This window comes from Megalobrama amblycephala, linkage group LG10 (genome assembly GCF_018812025.1).
Source record: "Megalobrama amblycephala isolate DHTTF-2021 linkage group LG10, ASM1881202v1, whole genome shotgun sequence".
Taxonomy (NCBI): domain Eukaryota; kingdom Metazoa; phylum Chordata; class Actinopteri; order Cypriniformes; family Xenocyprididae; genus Megalobrama; species Megalobrama amblycephala.
The window spans coordinates 21,810,099-21,833,871 of record NC_063053.1 but is presented as its reverse complement, the minus strand read 5'-3'; the positions used below and the strand labels follow the sequence as shown (position 1 = coordinate 21,833,871).

The window sequence follows — 23,773 nt, the reverse complement described above, 5'->3', positions numbered from 1 at the left end:
CACTAGATTTAACAGTCAGCAAGAGGAAGATAATGATCTGCACTCATGTTATTAAACCCATCTGTTTATTTCAAAGAACGTGCTCCATTGACCTCTCTCATGCAGGATCAGACAGGTCATTGAGATGAGGAATTAGGCGATACTATTATGACTTCTTACAGTAGTAGAGGCAAAGAGGTAGAAAATGTTTATAGATCTTCACTCATCTACGGGTTAATAAAGCCCGCATTGAGGGATCAATTATGTCAGTGTAATAGCTTTAGACCAATCTCTTCCATGTGGCTGAGCACAGGAAACTGCCTGGAGTTTCCCCTGCAGAGTGATTGATAGGTCGAAGACTCATGATTGAGAGACCCATGGGAGAGAGCAGCTGAGAACATGGTCTGACATTAGCTCCACTAGATTTGGATCCTCTTCATTGTGGAGGGTAAAAACAACAGTGTAAATCAAGGCAAATGCGCTCGGAAAGCTCTAGAAACTCCCTCGCTCACTAAAACACCTTAATTTATCCATACATCTAGTCAAAATGCACTGTTGTAACTCAGAATTGACAGAATTGTATCTTTAATTTTTCCTTTTCTCAAACCGAGAATAATTTTTGTTCTCATTTGAGAGCTACCAACAACTACTAGCCCCCACAGGACTTCACCCACTGCTTCATATTTATTTGAAAGTCAAATATGTAATTGAAAATCAAAAATGAGGTGCAATCAACATGTGTTTTCCCCTGTCACTCCTTCCATTATTGTGCTGGAAACAATATTGGAGATTTTATTTTTGTTGGGAGCTTTTGTCTGTTATAATTCTAAAATGATTATACGCATTACATTCTCATAAAGAGAAGAGGGCATTTCGTACATTGATAAATAAATAAGTTAGAGTAAAGGAACTACTTTCTGCTTCTCTGCTCTCATTTTTGATGGAGATGTCACATCCAGATCTCTCCATCTGTCTCTCACACTGGGCACCTTCAGCAGCATGTGATCTCAATGAACTCCAAGCCTGCAGGCATTTCATTAACCACCCGGCAATATCCCCAAATGAACACTGAAAATGAGGAAGCTAATCAAACACAAAATATACAGTGGGGTCCAAAACTCTGAGACTACATTGGAAATTTGCTTTTTATTCATTCATTTATAATAACTACAAAAATTCTAAAAATGTAGTTTTAGAACTCATATGTATAGGATTTAAAACATAAAAATATATGTATATGTATATTTATGTATATATGTATATTTTATTCCAGTAAAATATCTAAATTAATCAAGATTTTATAGAAATGTATGCATTTAACTAACAATTTAAAACATACTGAAGAAAATATATCTTCAACAAGATGCCTTTTGAAACATTCTCATTGATCAGCAAGTTTTGCACAAACCTGTGAAAGTGCAGTCGAGTGTTGCTGTCATTAAAGCAAAAAAAAAAAAAAGGGGGGGGGGGGGGGGGGGTTTGGTGGACATACCAAATACTGTGAAAGTCTTTTCTTTTTTGTTTACACAACACCATTTTCAACTGAAAACTTTTAAGCATTTTGGCCATTCATTTACATGACAATGGAATTTTGGGGGCCTGAAAATGCAAACTTTTGAAAACAATACTGTTATCATCTAAATGTAAACCACAAAAACGTGAATTTTTGAAAACACATGCATATTACGTGTTCAGTCTATAGGTGTAATGTTTCTTTTCAAAGCGACATCGACAACAACTGGCCGGCAGCATAATAAAGTGTATTTAGTCGTTTTCGAGGATCGGAAGGTCTGTATGCAAAAAAAAAAATAAAAATAAAAATAATTGTCATGTTGTATTAAATTAGAAAATAGCAACATTCTTACTAGTGGTCTCAGACAATTGAACTGCATCATATATAAAAGGTAGGATTGTAAGAATCAGTTTCACAAAAAAACAAAAAAAAAAGTCACAAGGTGGCAGGGGTGATCACTGATCTCGAATAAATGTTGGAAAGGTGGAACACTGATGTCCTCCTTTTTATGTGGCTCTGAGAATTTGGTGGCTCAAAACACTTGCCCTTTAAAAATGGACAAAGAAAATGATCTCCAGGGGTGATAAGTCGAGAGGTACTGAAACTGAGCCACCTTGAACTTCAGAAGCTGAACTATTGATTGGTTTGCCTTGGCATGGTTACAGAAAGTAATTTTGAGGAAAAGAGAGCGGGGAGGAAAGAAATGATCAAAGCACTTTGGTCCTATACCCAATGGAGCAACACTTACGAATTAAAGGGCAACAGGCATTTATATCTGCCAGGCCCATGAATGAGTCTTTCCCAACAAGACTGAAAACTTACTGAAAGTATGGAAGATGCTACTGTAATTGGATGTTGTTTTAAGACAGCAAAAGTAGTACAGTAAGACCACATTGAACTACATTTGTCTCCAACAAACTGATTCAAAATCTATACTTGCTACGCTCATGCCCTGAAGTCATATCAAGAGTTAGCCGTTTTGCTTCACTAAGTTATTGATGTACGTATCCAATAGGTTTTTACATTTAGAAAAAAAAAGTTTAGTTTGTTTAGAGCTTTTATAAAATGAAAGATTCCCCTTGAGAATCTGAGATTGCTCATATGGAAACTAGATTCATTTGAGTCAAATCTGATTCCAACCTTCTAATAGGAAAACAACTTAATGAAGATTCACGCTGGAACATCAACTTGTTCTAGTTGCAAGAGTGATTCCTGGGACTGACAGACCGGAGCAAGAAGAAACGAGAAAAGAAACCCAGCTGATACCCATGAGAAGACTGGAGCTGTACAATTGATTTATTGACTCATGAGTTGTCAATAAGTGACATGAGATTCATCTCTCTGGATCAAGAACCCTGGATCACCTTGCTGCTGTTATAGTCCAGTGCATGAGAAGATGAGAAACACAGCTTGAGGTCGTTGTAGCCATTTTATATAATATTTGTAATCCCAAAATTTTTAGTATTGTAAAAAAGGACAGACAAGAATGAAACAAGTATAGATTTCAAAACATAATTTTCATGAACTACCGCAGATTATTGGATATAAACACTGAACTTCATATCATGCTATCAGCCCAAGACAAGAGATATTTCTACATTCTTTGCTCTACCAGGACTATTGTAATTGGCTGGAAAAGAACTTGCGTTTTCGGTCCAAGGTCCGGTTTTGTACATGTTTCAACACCAGATGGTCAGATTTTAACAAGTAAGCTTTCACACTGGCAATCATGGGCAGCAGAACAACCAAATTACTTCATAATGGGATTATGTTTTGTTCCTTATATTTCTCTCTGAATGGAACATCTCTGCTTGCCTTCAGACTATTATGAGCAACATATTAAGTCAACAGAAGGTCAATGGGCATATAAGGTAAAGAAAACGGGCAGTAGCTGGTTGCATAAGCTGCTTGGACTAGTCTTAAAAGTTACTCATCTCATTTTTTCTTCTTCAAGACTGGTCTTAACTTTTTTTTAAATCAGTTACACAAAAAGATAGATCAGTCTAATTTGAATTGGATAAGACTGATTACCTCTTATCTAACTGCTTATAAAATTATAAATATGGATTTTTGTTTTGTTTTGTTTTTGTTTTTTGAACAAAAAATGCATCACTTAGCTTCAGAAGGTCTTTGTTAACTCCCTGGAGCCAAAGAGATTATTTTTATGATGGATGGATGTGCTTTTCTGGGCTTCACAATTTCGGTTACTATTCACTCCCATTATTAAGCTTGGAAGAGCCAGAATATTTTTTAATATAACTCTGATTGTGTTTGACTGAAAGAAGAAAGTCATATACACCTACAATAGGAAGTACAACCCTTTAAGCCTTGTCTGTGAAACCGGGAGAATAAGTCATACATTTTTTAAGTGCGACTTAAGTGTCCAAATACAGTACTTGTTGAAGCCTAAGTAAAATGTTCAGCTCATACCACATCAAAAAAGAAAAATACTCCACTAAAACAGAGAAGTCTGGTATGGCAATTGTTATGGGAAGGGCTAGGAACTGACACAAATGTCACAATTTGATTTTGATTCACAAGCTTGAAATTTTATTCAGTTCCTATTTGTTTTCATGACTTATTTAATCCTAACATACATTAAATATTGGTTGAGTAAAAAAAAAAAAAAAAAAAAAAAAAAAAAAAAAGAATGAATATGTAATATATTGCATTTATTTAGCAAAATGCTAAAGTTCACCTCTAGCTCAACCTCTCTAAAGATAATTTTTCTAGCTAACTAACAAGTTTATGGTCATTGAATGGCTTTTCTGAGGTAAATGTAACATTATGTGACATACAGTACTGTTAACAATATGTTGTATTGATGTTTTCCCATGGCTGAAACACTGATTAAGTGATTAAATGAGACATGATGTGGATTTTTGTAAGTTGTACTTTACCTTTCAACATATCTTCTACAAAGTTTTGTTCAATCATCAACTGAAAACATCATAGACTAAAAAGATCAGTTCTTTGGATTCAAGAATCAAAATTGGTACATCAAATTGAGAATCGATAACAATCAAGAAATAAATATTTTTAACCCAGCCCTAGTCTGGTAAAACATTCTATTTATAAGTCATATTTACTATTACTTATTTAAGTACTAGAATAAGGCCCAGATGACAAAATAAGTAACAACAGCAGACACAAATTCATCATGAGCTTTACTGCAATGTCAACATTCCAGGGCTCAAACTCTCAACACTGAAGTGACCCAAAAGACAAAGAACACAATTCCCACCGCTATGGGATAAAAAAAAAAGGAGGTCTTTCCTGAATTCTGAAATAATTTTCCCAAGAACCGATCCATACCTTAGTAAATATGACGTGCCCTTTGCTTTCCTGAGCCTGGAAAGGTCAAAAGAAAAGAGCTCAAAATGCAAGCACAGTTTCGTATTGAATCAATAACATTGTGATGTAGATTTCTGCAGCTTGGGAAAAAAAAGATAATTGGTCTTGGCACAATAATTACAAACTCAGATTCCTAAATTGTGAAAAAGTACATTGTTAGACCCAATTTGTTCATATTTTAACCCAGTTGACCCTTCGCAAAGACCCACACCCTTAGTTACTGTTGCCACGTCTGACAAGCAATGGCGGTCTCACACATCATGTTCTTATGCAGCGTAAAATACATCGCAGAGCATAGAGAACACTGACAATGCACAAGACAGAGCAGTTTACTTATGGTATGAAAAAGTCTCAGCTTTCAAATTTTGTTATTTTTTATTAAATTCTAACAATAAATACCATTTTGTGGCGTTTTTCTTTAATGCGTTGTGACAGATTGCTGCAGCGCTTCAGTTCAAGCGGCCCGTGAACCGATCATCTCTTAATAAAAACTATAGCATGAAATAAACATGAATGAACATCAGAAGGTATGTTTTAACTGCAGAAAGATGTCAATACACAATATTTTTCAAGTTCAAGTCCACCGACATTAATTTACTAAAGGCCCCGATTAGGGCTGTTCAACGATAATCGTGATTGTTGTGTACAAATTAAGAGTCTGTGTTTACGTAATATATGTGTGTTTGTTCTGTGTATAAGTATTATGTATATATAAATACACACACATGCATGTATATATTTAAGAAATATATATATATATATATATATATATATATATATATATATATATATATATAAATCGGTTCATGTAAGTACAGTGGTTCATTATTAATATTATAAAGCGACGAGAATATTTTTGGAGCGCCAAAAAAAACAAAATAACGACTTATTTAGTGATGGCCGATTTCAAAACACTGCTTCATGAAGCATCGGAGCATAAATGAATCAGTGTGTCGAATCATGATTCAGATCGCGTGTCAAACTGCCAATGGCTGAAATCACGTGACTTTGGCGCTCCGAACAGCAGATTCGACACACTGATTCATCTGTGCTCCGATGCTTCCTGAAGCATTGTTTTGAAATCGGCCATCACACTAAATAAGTCGTTATTTAGTTTTTTTATGTCGCTCCAAAAATATTCTCATCGCTTTATAATATTAATATTGAACCACTGTATTCACATGAACCGATTTAAATATGTTTTTAGTACCTTTATGGATCTTGAGAGAGGAAGTGTCCATTCCTCCCTATGGAGGCCTCACAGAGCTATCGGATTTCAACTAAAATATCTTAATTTGTGTTCTGAAGATTAACGAAGGGTGTGGAACGGCATGAGGGTAAGTAATAAATGACAGAATTTAAATTTTTGGGTGAACTAACCCTTTAACTCTACTGTCTGGTTTGTTTGTCGTACAAATTCGCCATTATGATGATCATCATGTCATTCAAACTCCTGCCTAAGGTTGAATTCTGTAGCTAAATCCAAAACTAATGGCTACAGAAACTTACATATCTGTAACTGTTAAATCAACAGCTCCTAAACCACATGCATTTACATCAGTACACACCGTTATTCTTTGAAACAATTGGTTGCTATTACTCCATGCCTAACTTAGCAAGATTGCCCCTTTTCCACCTTACCCAAGGATCAGCTAGTTCTACAGCCAGAGCTCTTTCCTGAATGTTTTATTATTCAGGAAGTTGAATTAATTAATGTAAGCGTACAGTAATTTTCCAGCAGAGTGTTGTCTCTTTCTAAGTCCAGAGACTGTTTTGAGGACAGAATAATCCAGTTTCCCAGTGCCTGCTTCTGAAGGCATCTAAACCCCCTTCAATTTAGTAGTATTACTTTGCATAAATTTTACATATGATGTGCTTGCTACATTTAAACCTCCACTTAGGGAAGTAAAATGAAAACTAATTTTTTTTAAAAAGAACCGAAACCTTGTCAACAGAATTCTCTAGCAGGCAACAGTAAGGCTCAGACTGTCTTTGTACTGTAAAAGAGGCCTGGGGGGTGATATCAGCATGCTCGAGCCCGACATTAGCATCTTGCTGCTAAACCTTCTAGAGTTCCTGCTCCACTAGGGGCAGATCAAAGAACAATTCAGTCACGAACTCTTATCGACGCACAAAAGCGCTGTCGCGCCACTGAAGGAGGAATACGGCCATAAAAAGGGATTGCCACTTTTCAAAGGAATAATGTTTTTCTAGACGAGAAAACAGCAAAATACAAGCATGTGGTGGCTGCAGATATCAGAGAGAGAGAGGGAGAGAGACACTCCTATGCTTCATACTCGGGTCTCTATGCAGTTAAAAGGATATTTGTGTTTTCTTGCATGCTCCATGACAGCCTCTGCCTTCTAAAAGCACGAATACAGAGTGCTGTTGTTTGCATATACAAAGTAAGTGTTAATGTAACTCTACTGTAGAGAGGAGATACAGAGGCTGCACACAATGTAATTGTGCTCAAACATTTGAAGATGTTCATAGATTTATGATATTTACATAAGCTGCAAACACTAACCCTTGACTGTCAATGTCACTCAGGGTAACGGCACATGGTGTTGGATTATGTAGTTTGTCACAATGTGTTACGCAACACAGATACTAAAGAATGACGTGCAAAATAAATAAATAAATAAAATAAAAAGAGGACAAGCTTTCTCTGCATTCAGAACAGCAGCCACAGAATGTTCCATAATTAATGTTTTGCTCAGTTGTAAACCTTGCTTTTGAACATCACACTCTATTGAAACGCCCCTACCAGCTTATTTGCTGTGGCACAACTTTAATGTTAATATTAAATTTAAAATAAAAATAAATAAATACTTAAAATACACACTACCATTCAAGAGTGTGGGGTGACTCAAATTTTATTTTATTTTTTTAATGTTTTTGAAAGAAGTCTTTTATGCTGAGCAAGGCTTTTTGATCAAAAATACAGTAAAAACTAATATTGTGAAATATTATTACAATTTAAAATAGCTTTTTTTTTCATTTGGCATAATGGCAAAACTGAATTCTCAGCATTAAATGTTAGATGATTATCCTGATGACACTGTTTACTTTATTGCTTTAGAGCAGCTGACACATTATTGCAAGTGAACAAGGACACGGAAAACTGTCTGGAGGGATGGAGTGGAACAATATGTGCCTGACAGAATCAAACAGAAGCCCACCTTGCATAATTGTCTAATTGCATGCGAGCACATCTGGTTGTTGTAATTGCATTTGTTCATGTAGTCAATTTATTTCATTATGGCCTCGTGCGAGTCGACTTTAAACTCAGTATTTCTGGCTGACATCCCATATATCCACACACAGCATGATACATATAGTCTAAGCCCCAGATGTTCTGATATCTGTCTTTTTTTTTCTGATCGTCTGATACATACTTCATACATTTTCTAAATCTAGCATGCTTTAATCTGAGAAATCTTGTCAGTGTGATGCACTGTAAGCACATGAAAAAAGCTAGTGTTTCAGATTGCTTGACTGACATTATAAGAATTTTTATACAACAGTTTTGCTTTTAACTGACTATCGTACAGCTGACATGGACAAGACAGTTTTTTTTTTTTTACTCAACATTCATGACAACAAATCGATAATTGAGTAGAGGAGCAGTTGGACAGGATTTCCAGTCATTAGCTCATCCTGTCAGTGTCTCACTGGCTCAAAAGTCAAAGTAAATACTTTCACACTGCATTCCCTGAGCCCTTACTCTTAGGGCCCTATCACACACCCGGCACAATGTGGCGCAATGCGGCGCCAGGCTCGATGCAAGTGATTTTTTGCTAGTTCCAGCCTGATGCAGTTATTATTTTCACATCCTGCGCCACGTTGTTTAAACACCAAATACATTTGCACCCATTTGTGCGCCCCCAATTGTTTTTGTTTTGTTTTGTTTTGTTATTTAAAGGGCACGTTAGTAATATGCACCTATAGGCTGGTGCACAACGCGTGAACACTTTGCTTATTACACACACAGGTACGCGCAGCAGCACACAAACATGCCAAATGCTTGTGTGCTTAACCTCACACACGAGCAGATCTATTTCCTTGCTAGAGATGTGTTCAGTTTTTCCGCTTGCAAAATCCGCCATGTAAATAGTGAATCAGCCATGGTGAGCGCAACTGGCTTTTAAAGGGAATGGGAGATTAGACTCTGATTGGATTATAACACACCCATGACTCACTAAGAGATTAGGGACAACCCTTTTAGACCATGCGCCGGGCACGTTGACGATTTTTTCCCATCTTTAAACTAGCAAAAGTGGATTCGGACACACCCTAAGTGCACTTAACGCCTAGATTGTTAAAATAGGGCCCTTAAACTGACCATTACACTTAACTATAGATACAGTGGGCAAAAACCTAATACAAAAGAAGCACCTAATTACAGTTCTATACAAATCATGACATTTGATACACCTTTATTATACTTTTTCCATTTTCAAAAAGTTCAGTCACTATTATTAAATTATACAAAAAGAAGTATGTCGTTTGGCAATGAATTCAAGAGGATCCAATCTTCCATTTTAATTTGCTCATTTCAAAGCTCTACTTGTATGTTGTTCTGATTAAAGTGGTGATTCTAAAGGTTTAAAATATTTAAAGAGTCCTTGATAAAACTAAATTCTATACAACTATTACCAGCTATTAGCTGTATCCGGATGTTGTTCACATACTCATTGAAAAGACAAGTTTAATCACATTTCTGATCAGAATGTAATTCGATCAGTGTTTCCTGGTCCAGAGGTAGTTGAGGACACATTGTGATCGGATTGCAGTGTAATGTAAACGCAAACTAGCAATCGTATCTGCACTCACAGGTCGACAAATCTCCGCCCACTCTCTCTGAAGGCTGTTAAAAAATAAAGGATGAATTCAGTTTTGACAAGAAATTAAACTTGAACTTTGAACTTGACAACATTTAGAAGTTTAATTAGACTTACATAATACCCTGTGAGTCATCTTTCACTTTAATTGTGCAACATTATCTGAACCACTGCCGGTGTAATCACAGTCGTGAAATCTAAATGAAGAGCTGCACACTGCTGAAGTTACTTACTGCCAGAGGAATAATTAAAATGCACTTTGAATTTAATTTTTAATGTTATATGTTGTTATTGTATCAGCATGTTTATTATAAATAATCTCCCATTTCTGTCGACAATACATTCATTGCATGCTACAAATCTGATTCCAAAAAAGTTGGGAAACTGTACAAATAGTGAATAAAAACAGAATGCAATGATGTGGAAGTTTCAAATTTCAATATTCTATTCATAATACAACATTGATGACATATCAAATGTTTAAACTGAGAAAATGTATAATTTTAAGGGGAAAATAAGTAGATTTTAAATTTCATGGCATCAACACATTAAAAAAAGTTGGGACAAGGCCATGTTTACCACTGTGTGGCATCCCCTATTCTTTTTATAACAGTCTGCAAATGTCTGGGGACTGAGGAGACAAGTTGCTCAAGTTTAGGAATAGGAATGTTGTGCCATTTTTGTCTAATACAGGCTTCTAGTTGCTCAACTGTCTTAGGTCTTCTTTGTCGCATATTCCTCTTTATGATGGGCCAAATGTTTTCTATGGGTGAAAGATCTGGACTGCAGGCTGGTCATTTCAGTACCCGTATCCTCCTTCTACGCAGCCATGATGTTGTAATTGTTGCAGTATGTGGTCTGACATTGTCATGTTGGAAAATGCAAGGTCTTCCCTGAAAGAGACGACGTCTGGATGGGAGCATATGTTGTTCTAGAACTTGGATATACCTTTCAGCATTGATGGTGCCTTTCCAGATGTGTAAGCTGCCCATGCCACACGCACTCATGCAACCCCATACCATCAGAGATGCAGGCTTCTGAACTGAGCGCTGATAACAACTTGGGTTGTCCTTGTCCTCTTTAGTCTGGATGACATGGCGTCCCAGTTTTCCAAAAAGAACTTCAAATTTTGATTCGTCGGACAACAGAACAGTTTTCCACTTTGCCACAGTCCATTTTAAATGAGCCTTGGCCCAGAGAAAACACCTGCACTTCTGGATCATGTTTAGATATGGCTTCTTTTTTGACCTATAGAGTTTTAGCCGGCAACGGTGAATGGCACGGTGGATTGTGTTCACCAACAATGTTTTCTGGAAGTATTCCTGAGCCCATGTTGTGATTTCCATTATAGTAGCATTCCTGTATGTCATGCAGTGCCATCTAAGGGCCCGAAGATCACGGGCATCCAGTATGGTTTTCCGGCCTTGACCCTTACGCACAGAGATTGTTCCAGATTCTCTGAATCTTTGGATGATATTATGCACTGATGATGATAACTTCAAACTCTTTGCAATTTTTCTCTGAGAAACTCCTTTCTGATATTGCTCCACTATTTTTCGCCACAGCATTGGGGGAATTGGTGATCCTCTGCCCATCTTGACTTCTGAGAGGCTCTTTTTATACCCAATCATGTTGCCAATTGACCTAATAAGTTGCAAATTGATCCTCCAGCTGTTCCTTATATGTACATTTAACTTTTCCAGCCTCTTATTGCTACCTGTCCCAACTTTTGTGGAATGTGTAGCTCTCATGAAATCCAAAATGAGCCAATATTTGGCATGACATTTCAAAATGTCTCACTTTCAACATCTGATATGTTATCTATATTCTATTGTGAATAAAATATAAGTTTATGAGATTTGTAAATTATTGCATTCCTTTTTTATTCACAATTTGTACAGTGTCCCAACTTTTTTGGAATCGGGTTTGTATAATCTTTGCACTTAAACCTGGATGATATGACTCCATTAACATGATCAACCCAGTTATTTTTGAAAAATAAACTCTGGAAATATTCCTTCATTTAAGAAACTTCAATTAATTTGAACTAAGATAGATTAAGTAACATATTTGTGATCGACACAAATACCACATGCTAGCACTGGCCCTGATAGAGGCTGAAGCAAATATTGTTTTATGCTATCAGGCCATCTGAAGGTTCTGCCTTTCGAACATCTGTGATAAAGAATATTACAGACCTAATTTAAAAGGTTTACAGGAAACAGATATCTGATCAGTTATCTAGATACAGAGGGCACTTGATGTGAACAAATGTAAACGCGCAGTGTCCTGATTGGCTGATGATCCGATCTGCTTGATTGGATCTTGGTGATTGTGTGTTAACGCCAAGTGTAAATACAGCCCTGGTTTGATGCAGTCCACCTCTTGTGCATAGAAACTGAAGGTTATATACATAACTGTATCTATTAATGTATTTGGAAGTACATTAAAAAATACAATTCAGACAGACATCTTCTAGCCATCTATATATGCTATTATCTTCACATGACAGCTGCTTTCAAACTCAATGTTACAGTAATGACATCTTAAAAATTTCAGAGTATATCAGTTGTTTTTTTCTATATTCTTTACAGGAGCAAATTTGTCAAGCCATGGCTAAAGTGTTGATGTGGGTGGTGAACTGATGCCCTCGGTTATCAGACAGAATGGTAAAATCATTTGTTTCTCTTTTCTGCTGCAAACAATCAATGTCGACCTCTCTGAGAATCAAATAATCAGCCTTGGGCTATTTCCCCCATGATTCCTAATGACAATGCTAGCAAATTAGCTGCCTTACAACTTCTCATGCCGAGAAGTTGTATAGCTCCTGTGAATCCCTTCGTCTGAGCCACACTAAAGGCCTTCGTTTTGTCTTCATAACAGCCTGAGAAAGAGCGGGATCTATGATAGCTGTGTATTAATTTATGTTATTCGCCATCTGTCTGAATCTGTGTCTGTCTTTGAGAAATTTACAAGTGAATAGTGTGTATGAATTATGAACGAGGAAAGCTGTTTTCAAATTTCATCTCATCCAGATCAAGTCGATACTATTTTTTAACATGGAACTATGAGCCGGAGAGCAGTATGTAAAACGGTTCATTTCTCAACAATACAGGTAAAAGCATAAAGGATGAACTTCTGCTGGTGGCCGAGATCCTCCTGCTGCTTTTAAATGACAGCCATATATCTTTGTCCCTTTAAATATGGGACAGGACTCAAATTAAATATGATTATAAACTATGATCAACGATGGAATTTTAATTACCACTAATAAGTGACCATCTGCTTGGCAGCCAAGGGGCAAGAAGGGGGTGGAGGTCCAGGCCAGTGAGAATGGAAACTGGTATTAGTGATGGTCTGGCTCACTGATGTCATCCATATGAGTGAAGAAAGTGTCTTGGCCACATGTGTGCCAGGGTCTAAGAACTTGACCTTCCCATCCTCTAGACATGCATGCATTTGCACATGTTCTTTACAGACATGTATACACAATGAGCTCATCATAGGTCTTCTTCTTTACACTTACATTAGAATTCCATTTGCATTTCCACTCGCATTGGTATCAAAAAAAGCTGGAATCCAAAGTCTGGAGTTTTGTGTATAGGTGGTAACAGTTTTCTGCAAAATTCTGAAATACACGTACATTTGCTGCAACCAAAGAGTTATACTTTAAACGCTCACTGTGTTAAAGTCAAGGCAAAACCCATTTTCTGTAATAGTCTACTGGCACTTTTCCATTTTCTGTGTGGTATGACTCAGCTTGGCTAGGCTCGGTTCGGCTTGGCTCACTTATAGTGTTGTTGTACTTTGATATAGTTGATATAGTTGCGCCACCTTTACTGCCGTGGACGCTCCTCGGCTACTAAAGAGTCTGCACCTCGATACAGCCGTTTCTTTTTTAAAGCTGCATGCGAAAGTCATTTAAAGCAAGTTGTTTAAAAAAAAGATACTGCAGTGGCTTAGCCTGACTTCGTCATACTCATATTCTAGGCAGAATGTGAGTCTGATACTGCTCCATTGCACTTGAATTATGGGGCGTGTCTTAACCGAACCAGTAAAAAAAAAAAAAACTCTGCACTCAATTGGATAGACCTACAACCAATCAGAGCAACGCAGTAAGTGACGTATGTTGAACTTGTACTTAAACTTTTGCCGTATCCCGTTGGAAGGACGGCAAACACATCTTTCCCATCGACAAATGCCTTGATTGCGGTTCGTTGTTCGTCTTTTAAAATTAATGCGCTGTCGATTTCTTTTATTACAGACGTGATAGCGGAATCTAAACATCTTACTTCTCCAGCTGCAGTCATCGTGGGTGAAAACCAATTCAACCCAAGCGCTCTTTGATGACGTGGGTGGTTACGTAACCGCAGATAGCCTGTCCATCATCGATTAAAGCCCGCCCTGGCAATTTGATTGGCTCGGCCTTCTGGGAGCCGAGCATAATTACTCCACAATGGATCGAGTCCAGACCGAACTTCCCGTCCAAAAAATGTTGTGGGCGGGGTTCGGGCTGGCACCCAGGCTAGCAGTGGCTGTTACTGACTATTTAAATCTAGCGGGTTTGATTTCTTGTGTTTCAAATCCAATGACGGTTAGTGACGATTCTCTCTGACCAATCAGTGATCTGCAGTGTTTAGACGTCACATTTAGTATCGGTACGGCACACTTAGAACCTCAACAGAGGTGGTACTATTTAAGCGAGCCGTACCGTTCCATGCCATACCAAGCCGTCCCATGCAGTGAAAAAGTTATTTACAACATATCTTTGAATGTAAGAACAACACTGAGACTTAAAACAAACAAACAATCTACTTGTGTGTAAGTTTAAAATGCTTCTTATTACAGCTTGACAAATAAAAGCGGGATGTGAATGAATCTCTCATGAATTTCGCAGAATGTTACCATGACACAATCTTTTAGAAGTCTTTCCCATACAAAGAATGTGTGCAAATGTGTGCGCTGCATAACAAAATAGAAGAGTTCATAAAAATAAATACAGTATACAGAGCAAGTGTGTGCATGAGGCTCCCTTGGTAATCCGGAAAGAATCAGAACAGAATTTAAAACTGCAACGGGTGACCAGCAGCCTCCCATGGGCGTCACTTCATATCTCCGTCTATTCTGTATGATCTCTCGGTCTCTCTCTCACAGTTGAGAAGGAAGGCCTGTGCGGTGTACATCAGCATGCTACACAACCGTGCTCTACACCAGGGACTACCACATGCCTTTGCCGCTCAAAGTTAAGATAAATGCCCAGCTCGGTCATTTCAAACGGAATCTCTCTCTAACTTTCCCCTGCTATCTCAGTGGACATCTTGTTAACATTGATGGGTTCAAATGTACTTCCTGTCTTTCTCAAAAGCATTCAACTCTCACTTCACTCGTAGACACTTTATTTGCAAGTAAACAAGTGATTGGCTGCCGTGTCAATGTGAGCGAGAGAACGTTAGAGTGAAACGGACGGAGTTGACAGAGTCTCTTTAATTGTCTCAGGTTTAATGTGCTCTCAAGATCTTCACTGCTCTTACTCTGCATGCAAATAAATCAGTGTGTATGCGCATGTCAAAAGCGGCCTGGAATTAACAAGAAGCAATTTCCTCTATGCTTTTCATTAGCAAATAAAATGGAGAGTATTTGGACGAACGCAGAGTTTAGACCTTACTGTTTGAGACAGCTGCTCTTTATCACATGTGACACCAATCACTTGGATGCTGTTAATGATGTAAACACACAATATGAGTGCTGGAGTGAGGGGAGACCAGTACATCGTCTAGTCAATGTCATCCAGTCCAGTAAAGATCATAATGAGACTACATACTTCAAAATGTATTTTGAGCTATTACTTTTACAAGAATAAACTCAAAGTTTAAAAGTGTAACTTAATAAAAACACATTGTAGATTTATAATATTATTTTTTCCGTGTATAAATTGGGTGTTTACAAAGGATAGAGCATGGGGGTCGCACATGCAAGGATGATTGTACTTGGGGGTTTGTGGAATCTAAAAGATTGAAAACCCCTGCAGAGAATAGGCCATGAGGTAAGTCTATATGTTACAAAATAATATAATATAATGAAATATGATATTTATTATATTAAATCAACAACACAATCATCCCACATACGAACATGAATTAAACCTCAAAACCATCAAATTACAGACCTGAACAACAACCTCTCAGAACACCCTAGCAACTGCATAGCAATGCCCTGGAAACCACTCTGGAAACACCCTGATATTATTGAACAATCAAGTGCCACTCACATTTCCTTGAGAAAATACAAAAAAATCTATTTCTGAATACTATTACACAGGAAGCATCACCCCTTCCCCAACACAGTGTTACTGGATTTAATAGACACACTCTTAAAAGTACTAAAAAAATGCCATCTGTTTCTGCAATGACAACACAGACAGTGTATATACAAAATGCGTTGGCAGGTTTCACTGCAATAAACCGTGTTAGGAACATTTGTTTAACGGCAACACTTTGTTTTGGATTGTTTACAATATTATCCACAAGATAAATTACACATACTCGTTTTTTTAATGAGACACTAATACTGCAAATATGAAGAAAAAAGGCAACAAATACAGCCATAAATACCAATGCAATTATATATGAGTGTGTCCTTATAAAGGCTTCACATACAGTGAGCATTAGGAATTGGATATTTGACTAGGCCTATATCAATATCCACAACAACAGTGTACAAACTTAAAACTGAGAAGCACACACACAAAATAAAACAACACAAACTGCCCTCATAGTTTGTACAAGGGGGAGGTGATTCCATTCCGCTCCTCCATAACTCTTCCCTGTCTGTCCAATCAGTGCTAATCACCTCGGGTTGGCGTCTCATGTGGTCTCCACACAAAGTACACCAGTGCTGGGTACTGGACACCTGTGCGACTGCTTCGTCATCAAACGAATGCAGATTTATTCCACGGCTGAGCATCCATCCATCTCCACGGCAACAATGCTGGAGAGAGTGAGCGAGAGATGAATAACTACACCTGGAGATTTCATTACATGGACATTGAGTACAGGAGCGGGGCCCTAACTGATATTTTTAGCCTGGTACGCCCTGGAACGTCTAAACACAGTGGAATTTCTGAGCGATTGCCTATCTAAATAATGCAAGACTGCTCTCTCCGCTGAGCTCTCAAGCCAAGATGCAGGAAACATCTGAAGATGACAGAAAACTGAATGAGGAGTAGCTTTCTCGTTGGCTTTCTGCAGAAGTCTGCCCATGATCATTTCAAAACACTCCAGCGTAGTGGTCTCAAAGTGAGCCGTTGGCAGAGTGAACTTCCTTGAATGGGGGATAAAAAACATTTTCCTACAGTATAATCTTGAGCTATTATTCCGTATTTCCAGACACATGGCTGGCCGTTGGCCTGTGGGCATTTCGATTACTATGCATTAACTGCCATCTAGAAGTTAAAAGAAAACATAATCCTTCAGGGCAACAGTAGGTCAGCGTGAAGGGATTTTACAGTCTATTTCAGTGACATCGGGAACTCCTGGGGTCCTCAATGCAAATGAAGGAAAGCAAATCCAATCAGCATAGACACACACATATTAGAAAGAAAGAAAGAAAGAAAGAAAGAAAGAAAGAAAGAAAGAAAGAAAGAAAGAAAGAAAGAAAGAAAGAAAGAAAGAAAGAAAGAAAGAAAGAAAGAAAGAAAGAAAGAAAGAAAGAAAGAAAGAAAGAAAGAAAGAAAGAAAGAAAGAAAGAAAGATTGTAAAAGCCATGAGAAGTCTAGAGTAAAACAAACTCATCTGATGGAAACAATTTCTGCCTAAATATATCATTGGAGAAAGTCATTGAACATTGAAACTGTCATTATGTGCAACTGATATCTGTGTCAGAATAAAGCGTCTTTGTCTACTTATAAAGAACCACCAAATCAGTTGTTAAGAACAGAAACACAGTGAGTTAAACTCAAAAGGCCCACAAAGAGAGAGACACATCCATCATTATCAGTAGGAAGCATAGAGGCTCTCACAAGGACACTGGATGACTTTGAAACAGAGGATCAAACGACTTCATCAAACGTGGCAGAATAAACAGAATCAAGACTGGTTACCACTCCACTATCATGTGTGCTCTTCCCATCAAAGGCACTCACTCGCATGGTTTTCTTGAGACTGGATAACGCAGAGCAAGGACAAAGGTAGAGAGAGCTTGAAATTATACTTTGTGGTTAAAGCAAAGATGAAAACACAAGGACAAAAATACACACAAAGCAGCATCTGCTGTTGCTGGAAAAAAGTCCATTTCAAGCAAGTCAATAATGAGATTTGAGACAACGGCTGATTCATGTCATTTTACAAATCACTGCTGTTCAATTGCTTTTAAATTTGCAATCACACGCAGCATGCAGATGAGAGGTTGGGCTGCGCCGTGCCGTACTAAGCACCGCGATCGCTCCTTGCTAGGAGAGAAACGCAATATCTCATGATTTCATAAGGATCGGCTAGTCAAAGTTCATTCCTCATTCATCCGACTTCCTGCGGCGCGATCCATATCCGCAAATCTGACAAATAAACAGAAGACAAGGAACTGAAATTTTATTCTGGCGTGAGTGGAGGGGGAGAAAGGGAAGAGAAAGAAAGAGAAATGAATTTATAAAAAGAAAGAGAGAGAGAGATGGGCCATAACAAAGAGAGTTGAGATGGGAAGTTTTGTCTTCCCAGCATGCCGTGCCGTACGTCAAGCGAAGAGGAATGGCATAATAAGTTTTAGCACTCCCGTGGGCAGCCGCTGGCCTGTCTGTAATATCGCTAGCAGCTCGCACACGAGTTCCGCGGCAGCAGAGGTGCCATAACAGAGCCCAGGACAACCCTAACCGTGTCCCAGTGCCACTCTGCCAGAACAGAACTGCTGTAAATTCACAGAAGTCCCGGCAGACTCACCGGCGATGCCAGAACCGCAGCCCGAAAGATGGAGTCATAATCAGGATGGTCTGGAACATAGCCGTACTACAACTGGAACAGCCATTAATCACGCTCAATGGAGAAGTTTAGAACAGAACCTGAGGAGGGAGGGAGAGACACTCAACAGTCATGTGAGCACACCAACGTTGAGAGTGTGATCTGAATACTTTTGGCCCAGTGTCTTACAGGGTTTTTTTTTTTTTTTGTCTACTAACAATAGGGATGTGTCCGAAGCCGAATACCTCATTCAGACAGGCACGGATAATGGCTTAAAAAAGAATAACGAATTCTACCGAATAATAGGAAAAATATTCAGCAGACACAGTCACTCCTTATGTTTGCTGGATAACAGTTGAGCCAGGGGACAGCACTATATTATAGCCTACATTAACATCTAAAACCACTACACTGTAATGACTGTGTGAAGTAAATGAGTGTAAACTCAAATGAGCAGAGTGTGATCATCTCTCAGAAATCAGAGCTTTGTCAACTAAGATACTCAAGTAATATCAAGTAAGATACTAAATCATAAACATTTTCTACTACTTGATGTGTCTATTTATCTGTTTTCAACCTTGTATGAAAATGATAGGCTATACGATAGGCCTATGGGCCCTATAATACACCCGGCGCAATGCAACGCAAGGCGCAGTGCAAGTGTGTTTGCTAGTTTGCGTCCAGCGCCGTTCGCGTTTTCCCGTTCAGCGCCACGTCCTTAAATTAGTAAATGCATTTACCCCAGTTAGTGCGCCCACGGGCGTGCTGATCTAAAAAAGAGGTGTGTTCAGGCGCATTGCCGGCGCATTGCTATTTTAAGGAGCTGAAAATAGACTGCGCCATAGACCAACTCAAACCTGGTCTAAAGTCTAAAGTCAATGGCGCAATATTTTTTTTGTTAGAGCGCGTTAGTAGAAACTGTGCCTCTGGGCGCGTCCACAGTGCGTGTTGACTTTGCTTATTACACACAGGGATGCGCATCACACAAACATGCCAAATATTAAAAACAAAAGGATTACAGTGTAAAAGAATATTATTGTGTAGGCTACATAAATATAAAAATGTAACTTCGTTGAACTTCTAACTAAACGTTTAACTTCACGCACGAGCAGATCGGTTTCTTCGCTTGAAAAGCGTTCAGCTTTTCCGCCAACAAATTCCGCCATGTAAATAGCGATCCGCCATGGCGCGAGCGCATCTCGCTCTTAAAGGGAATGAGAGATGACACTCTGATTGGTTTATTGAACGTTACGGCCATTACTCATTAAGAGAATAGGGACAACCCATTTCAAAAATGCGCCCCGGCGCACGGACCGTTTTTCCGTCGTTAAAATAGCAAAAGTGGATTTGGACACGCCCTGAGTGCACCTGCGCCGTGCGCTTTACACTTTGCGTTTAGATCGTTAAAATATGGCCCTGTATGTTTCTCTATCTCACTCAGCAAGCATTTATGTATTCTTTAGCCTATAATTTGTTCAAATTTGCATTTGTAGAATTAGTAAAAGTTGTTTTAGCAACTTTCAACCACTGAATATTTTATTTCAACTTTCATGTTCTCTAATCAGCTATTTTATATAGAGTTCAACTCCTCTTATTTGAGGTTGATGATTGTCCTGACATAACTCTATACAACATTACTCTGGGGAAAAAAGGTTTTGTTTCTCCCTTTATTTAACATTTAATAATATTGTATTAATTAGAATATATTTAAACATTTATTTATCAGGAATGGGAAAGGTCCCAAAGTTGCGACTCAAACTCGAATCGCCCAAAGCACTGCATCTGAGTTTATGGGCTCTGAAAATTTTTGATATTTAAAGAAATGTCATTAAGAATAATTATTTTATGAGATATACAAGGCATATTTGTAAAATGAAAACTATGAAGGAAACAGAATAACATTTAAAAGGAGCTTCTCGTGAACGGCCTGTTAAAAACATGCACACTTTTTTAAACGTAATACAGATAAGAATCATTTTAAGATTGTTATAGATACAGATATTGTCTCTGCTGCACAGCCCTAACTAACAATATACATGTAAATACATGCATCACAGGAGAAATCTGCCATTTTTATCAGTTTCCTCAAGTTATTTCCACCACACTTCAAATTAAATAATGTTTAATATAATTTTGGGACAGAAATTTAATTTGAAACATTTTATGAATTAAACAGTCAACTTGTTTGTTTTACTGATTTTACAGGTAGCATTTTACAGCAAGTAAAAATGACAGGTACAATTAAAAAAAAATATATATTATGATACAGTATAATATTATAAAATATATAAAAAAAAAAATATATATATATATATATATATATTTATATATATATATATATATATATATTCTTCATCAAGTATTCACGCTCAAGTTCAAAACCTGAATGAATGTCTTTCTTCTGCCAAACACAAAAGATGATATTTTGAAGAATATGGTTAACACTCTGAGGTCTAAAAACGCGCCGGCGCGTTTTGCAGGTTTTTTTTCACATTGCAGCAAAACAGACTTAAAATACTCTGTCATTTTTTGTCATAGAGACATAAGTAATACATCAATTGAAACTATAGAATATCTCCTTTTATTTGTATACACTCAGAGTAAAAACAAAATGTTGTGCTTTTTGTAAAATAAAGAAAACTAACATGATGCGTGATCTCTCATCTCCCTCTGAACGAAGTCCAATCTGATAGTTCTCAGAAAATGAAGTGTAACTTAGTGAATACTAATCACAAAAAAGTCATACTTATGTCTAACAAAACGTTGAAATGTCAGGTTTTAAATCGTGCAAGTCAAATCGAAAACAAACATTCTGTGTTTATGTAATCTGTATGAAAAGAGAGCCATGTCAGAAGTCCGTGATTCAGCTCATTACCCACTAATGCGGCCACGCCCACGGAGCCAGCGCTATTCACAGGCAAATTCAGAGACAACACATGCATTCATCATCTCAATCGTGTATTTATTGCCTTGAAAATTGTTTATCTGGATGAAAAAGCCATGGTTAGCGATCTCTGGAAGACATTCAGTAAATTCCTGTTTGTTTTCTTCTATTGATAAGTTTTAAGTGAGTTTTTGTTTCTTTAGCGCCCTCCGGCTGTAGTATGAATTGGTAAACACCATTCATGGAATATCGTCTTCTTCTTAGGTGAATTTGTGGACTAAAATGCACAGAGCGCCCTCCGGCTGCAGTATGAATTGCAAACACCAGCGCTCATAGAGATAATAATGAATATTAAATAAAAAATAACTCCTCTGTATAGAAAATTGACATAAACATATGAGAATCCTATATTTCTCCAAATGTGCATGCTTTTAAACTAAAAGCCTATATTCAGACTCTTTGCATCACAGAAATACATTATATTTTAAAGTATAATATAAAACCATTATTTTATATTGTAATAAAATTTTTCTGTATGTTTCATATATCATGATGAGCTTGAGACATCACAGAAGTTTTTTTTCACAGCCTACCTGACTGAAATGCCTCATTAATATGCAAGTCTTTTCAGGTCATTACTATTCAATTCTTTTGTCTTCACAGGTGAGAATGAGCCATTATTCATGGAGATTCACGCCTCCTCGCATACCGTGTTTCTTGGCAAAAAGTGTCTTACAAAAACTAAATCAGTATATTGTTATAAATGAAAGAGTAGTCAGCATAATTTTTACATAATTTTGAAGCAAAAACTCTAGTCTACAACCTTCAATACCCAAAAGTCTTGTGAACACAGATTTAATATACTTTTATTGGCCTTATATCAGTGACTTAAGTTTTTTGTTTTTTCAGTAACCACGCATAAACGTTATTCCTTCAAAAACACAAACATGTACACACATGTTCCTCACATATTATGGTAGCCTAGTTTGTGCTGAATACAGTGTAATGACACTTGTGTCATTAATATGTTTATGAACAACTGAAAAAAGCACAAATGTCAGGGTATGTCAAAACTTCTCCAGGCCCCAAATCAGCCTCAGACTCCAGAGGGTTAACCAAACAGTTGAATCTCCCATTGACTTCCATAGTATGGGCGAAAAAATACTGTAGAAGTCAATGGGGCCTATCAATTGTTTGGTTACCGACATTATTTAAAATAACCTCTTGTGTGTTCAGCAGAAGAAAGAAATTCATTCAGGTTTGAAAAAACTTGAGGGTTACTGATGACAAGAATTTTCATTTTTGGGTGAACTATACCTTAAATTCTCTCTCTCTCTCTGAGTGTATGTGTATGAGTGAGTGTGTGCGTGTACGTGTGTGTTCTCGTATAAATAGTTTATGAGGACACAAATGTGTATAAATGACATGTGTATTACAACATAAACATGGTTTATGATGACACAAAGTTTGAAATATTTCAATGTGACCTTCTCATAACAAAAAGTAGCTGTTAAAATCTATTATCATAAAAATCAACCCCTCAGGCATAAACATTTCCAAAGCAGCAAAAAGCAGCCATTCACGTGTGAGAGAAGTTGATTTGTGATTTCAGTACCTTCACAGGTCACACCTAAAATAAACAGTGACAAAGGAAGCCAAACTCAGTAAAACAAGTAACACAATGAGGGAAAGGGACGATCAGCTTTCAGAAATCACAGCAGGAACTCTAAGCAAGGGAATTCTCCTGAAAGATTTCCTGTGATGGAAAGGAAAGACTTGCAGACACAACGACACACAAGGGGCTGATGGGAGACTCTGATTTGACACAAAGCAGCTCTTGGGGCACTCCACAGAACTGCCACATACAATCAATATTACAACTCACACCTAATACAACAACATTTTCCAGCAGCTATGGCCCTTTTTGTGTTATCTATAGTATAGATTATAGGTTTCCCTGCAACATCAAATACTGCTACTGCAGATACCAGCTGCTCAATCAACTCATAAAACAGGGTAACACTTTATTTCCATGGTCCACTTTAGATACTAACTGTGTAATTACATGTCAACTAACTCTCATTAGAGTAGTAGTAGACTATCTGCTTATTATCTGCTAACACTCTTTTGATGGACCGCCAACAGACAATACTGACTGTAGTAACTTTGCAACTAAGATTTCAACTTATTCTACTAAACTGAATCCTAACACCTAACCCTAACCTAGGGCTGGGTGATAAAATGAAAATGCTAA

The 23,773-nt window shown here is 37.6% G+C and overlaps 1 protein-coding gene and 1 long non-coding RNA gene across 17 annotated transcripts in view; one reads left to right on the top strand and one right to left on the bottom strand.

The window, feature by feature from the left end:
- LOC125277146 overlaps positions 1 to 13,733 on the top strand; it is a 45,245-nt gene extending 31,512 nt beyond the window's left edge. Inside the window, exon 3 of the long non-coding RNA XR_007186816.1 lies at positions 12,285 to 13,733. This is a non-coding gene — a long non-coding RNA (uncharacterized LOC125277146). The remainder of the gene's footprint in view (positions 1 to 12,284) is intronic.
- The window catches only part of macrod2 (mono-ADP ribosylhydrolase 2), a 634,638-nt gene that overhangs the window by 322,469 nt on the left and 288,396 nt on the right, over positions 1 to 23,773 (bottom strand). The window lies entirely within an intron of this gene.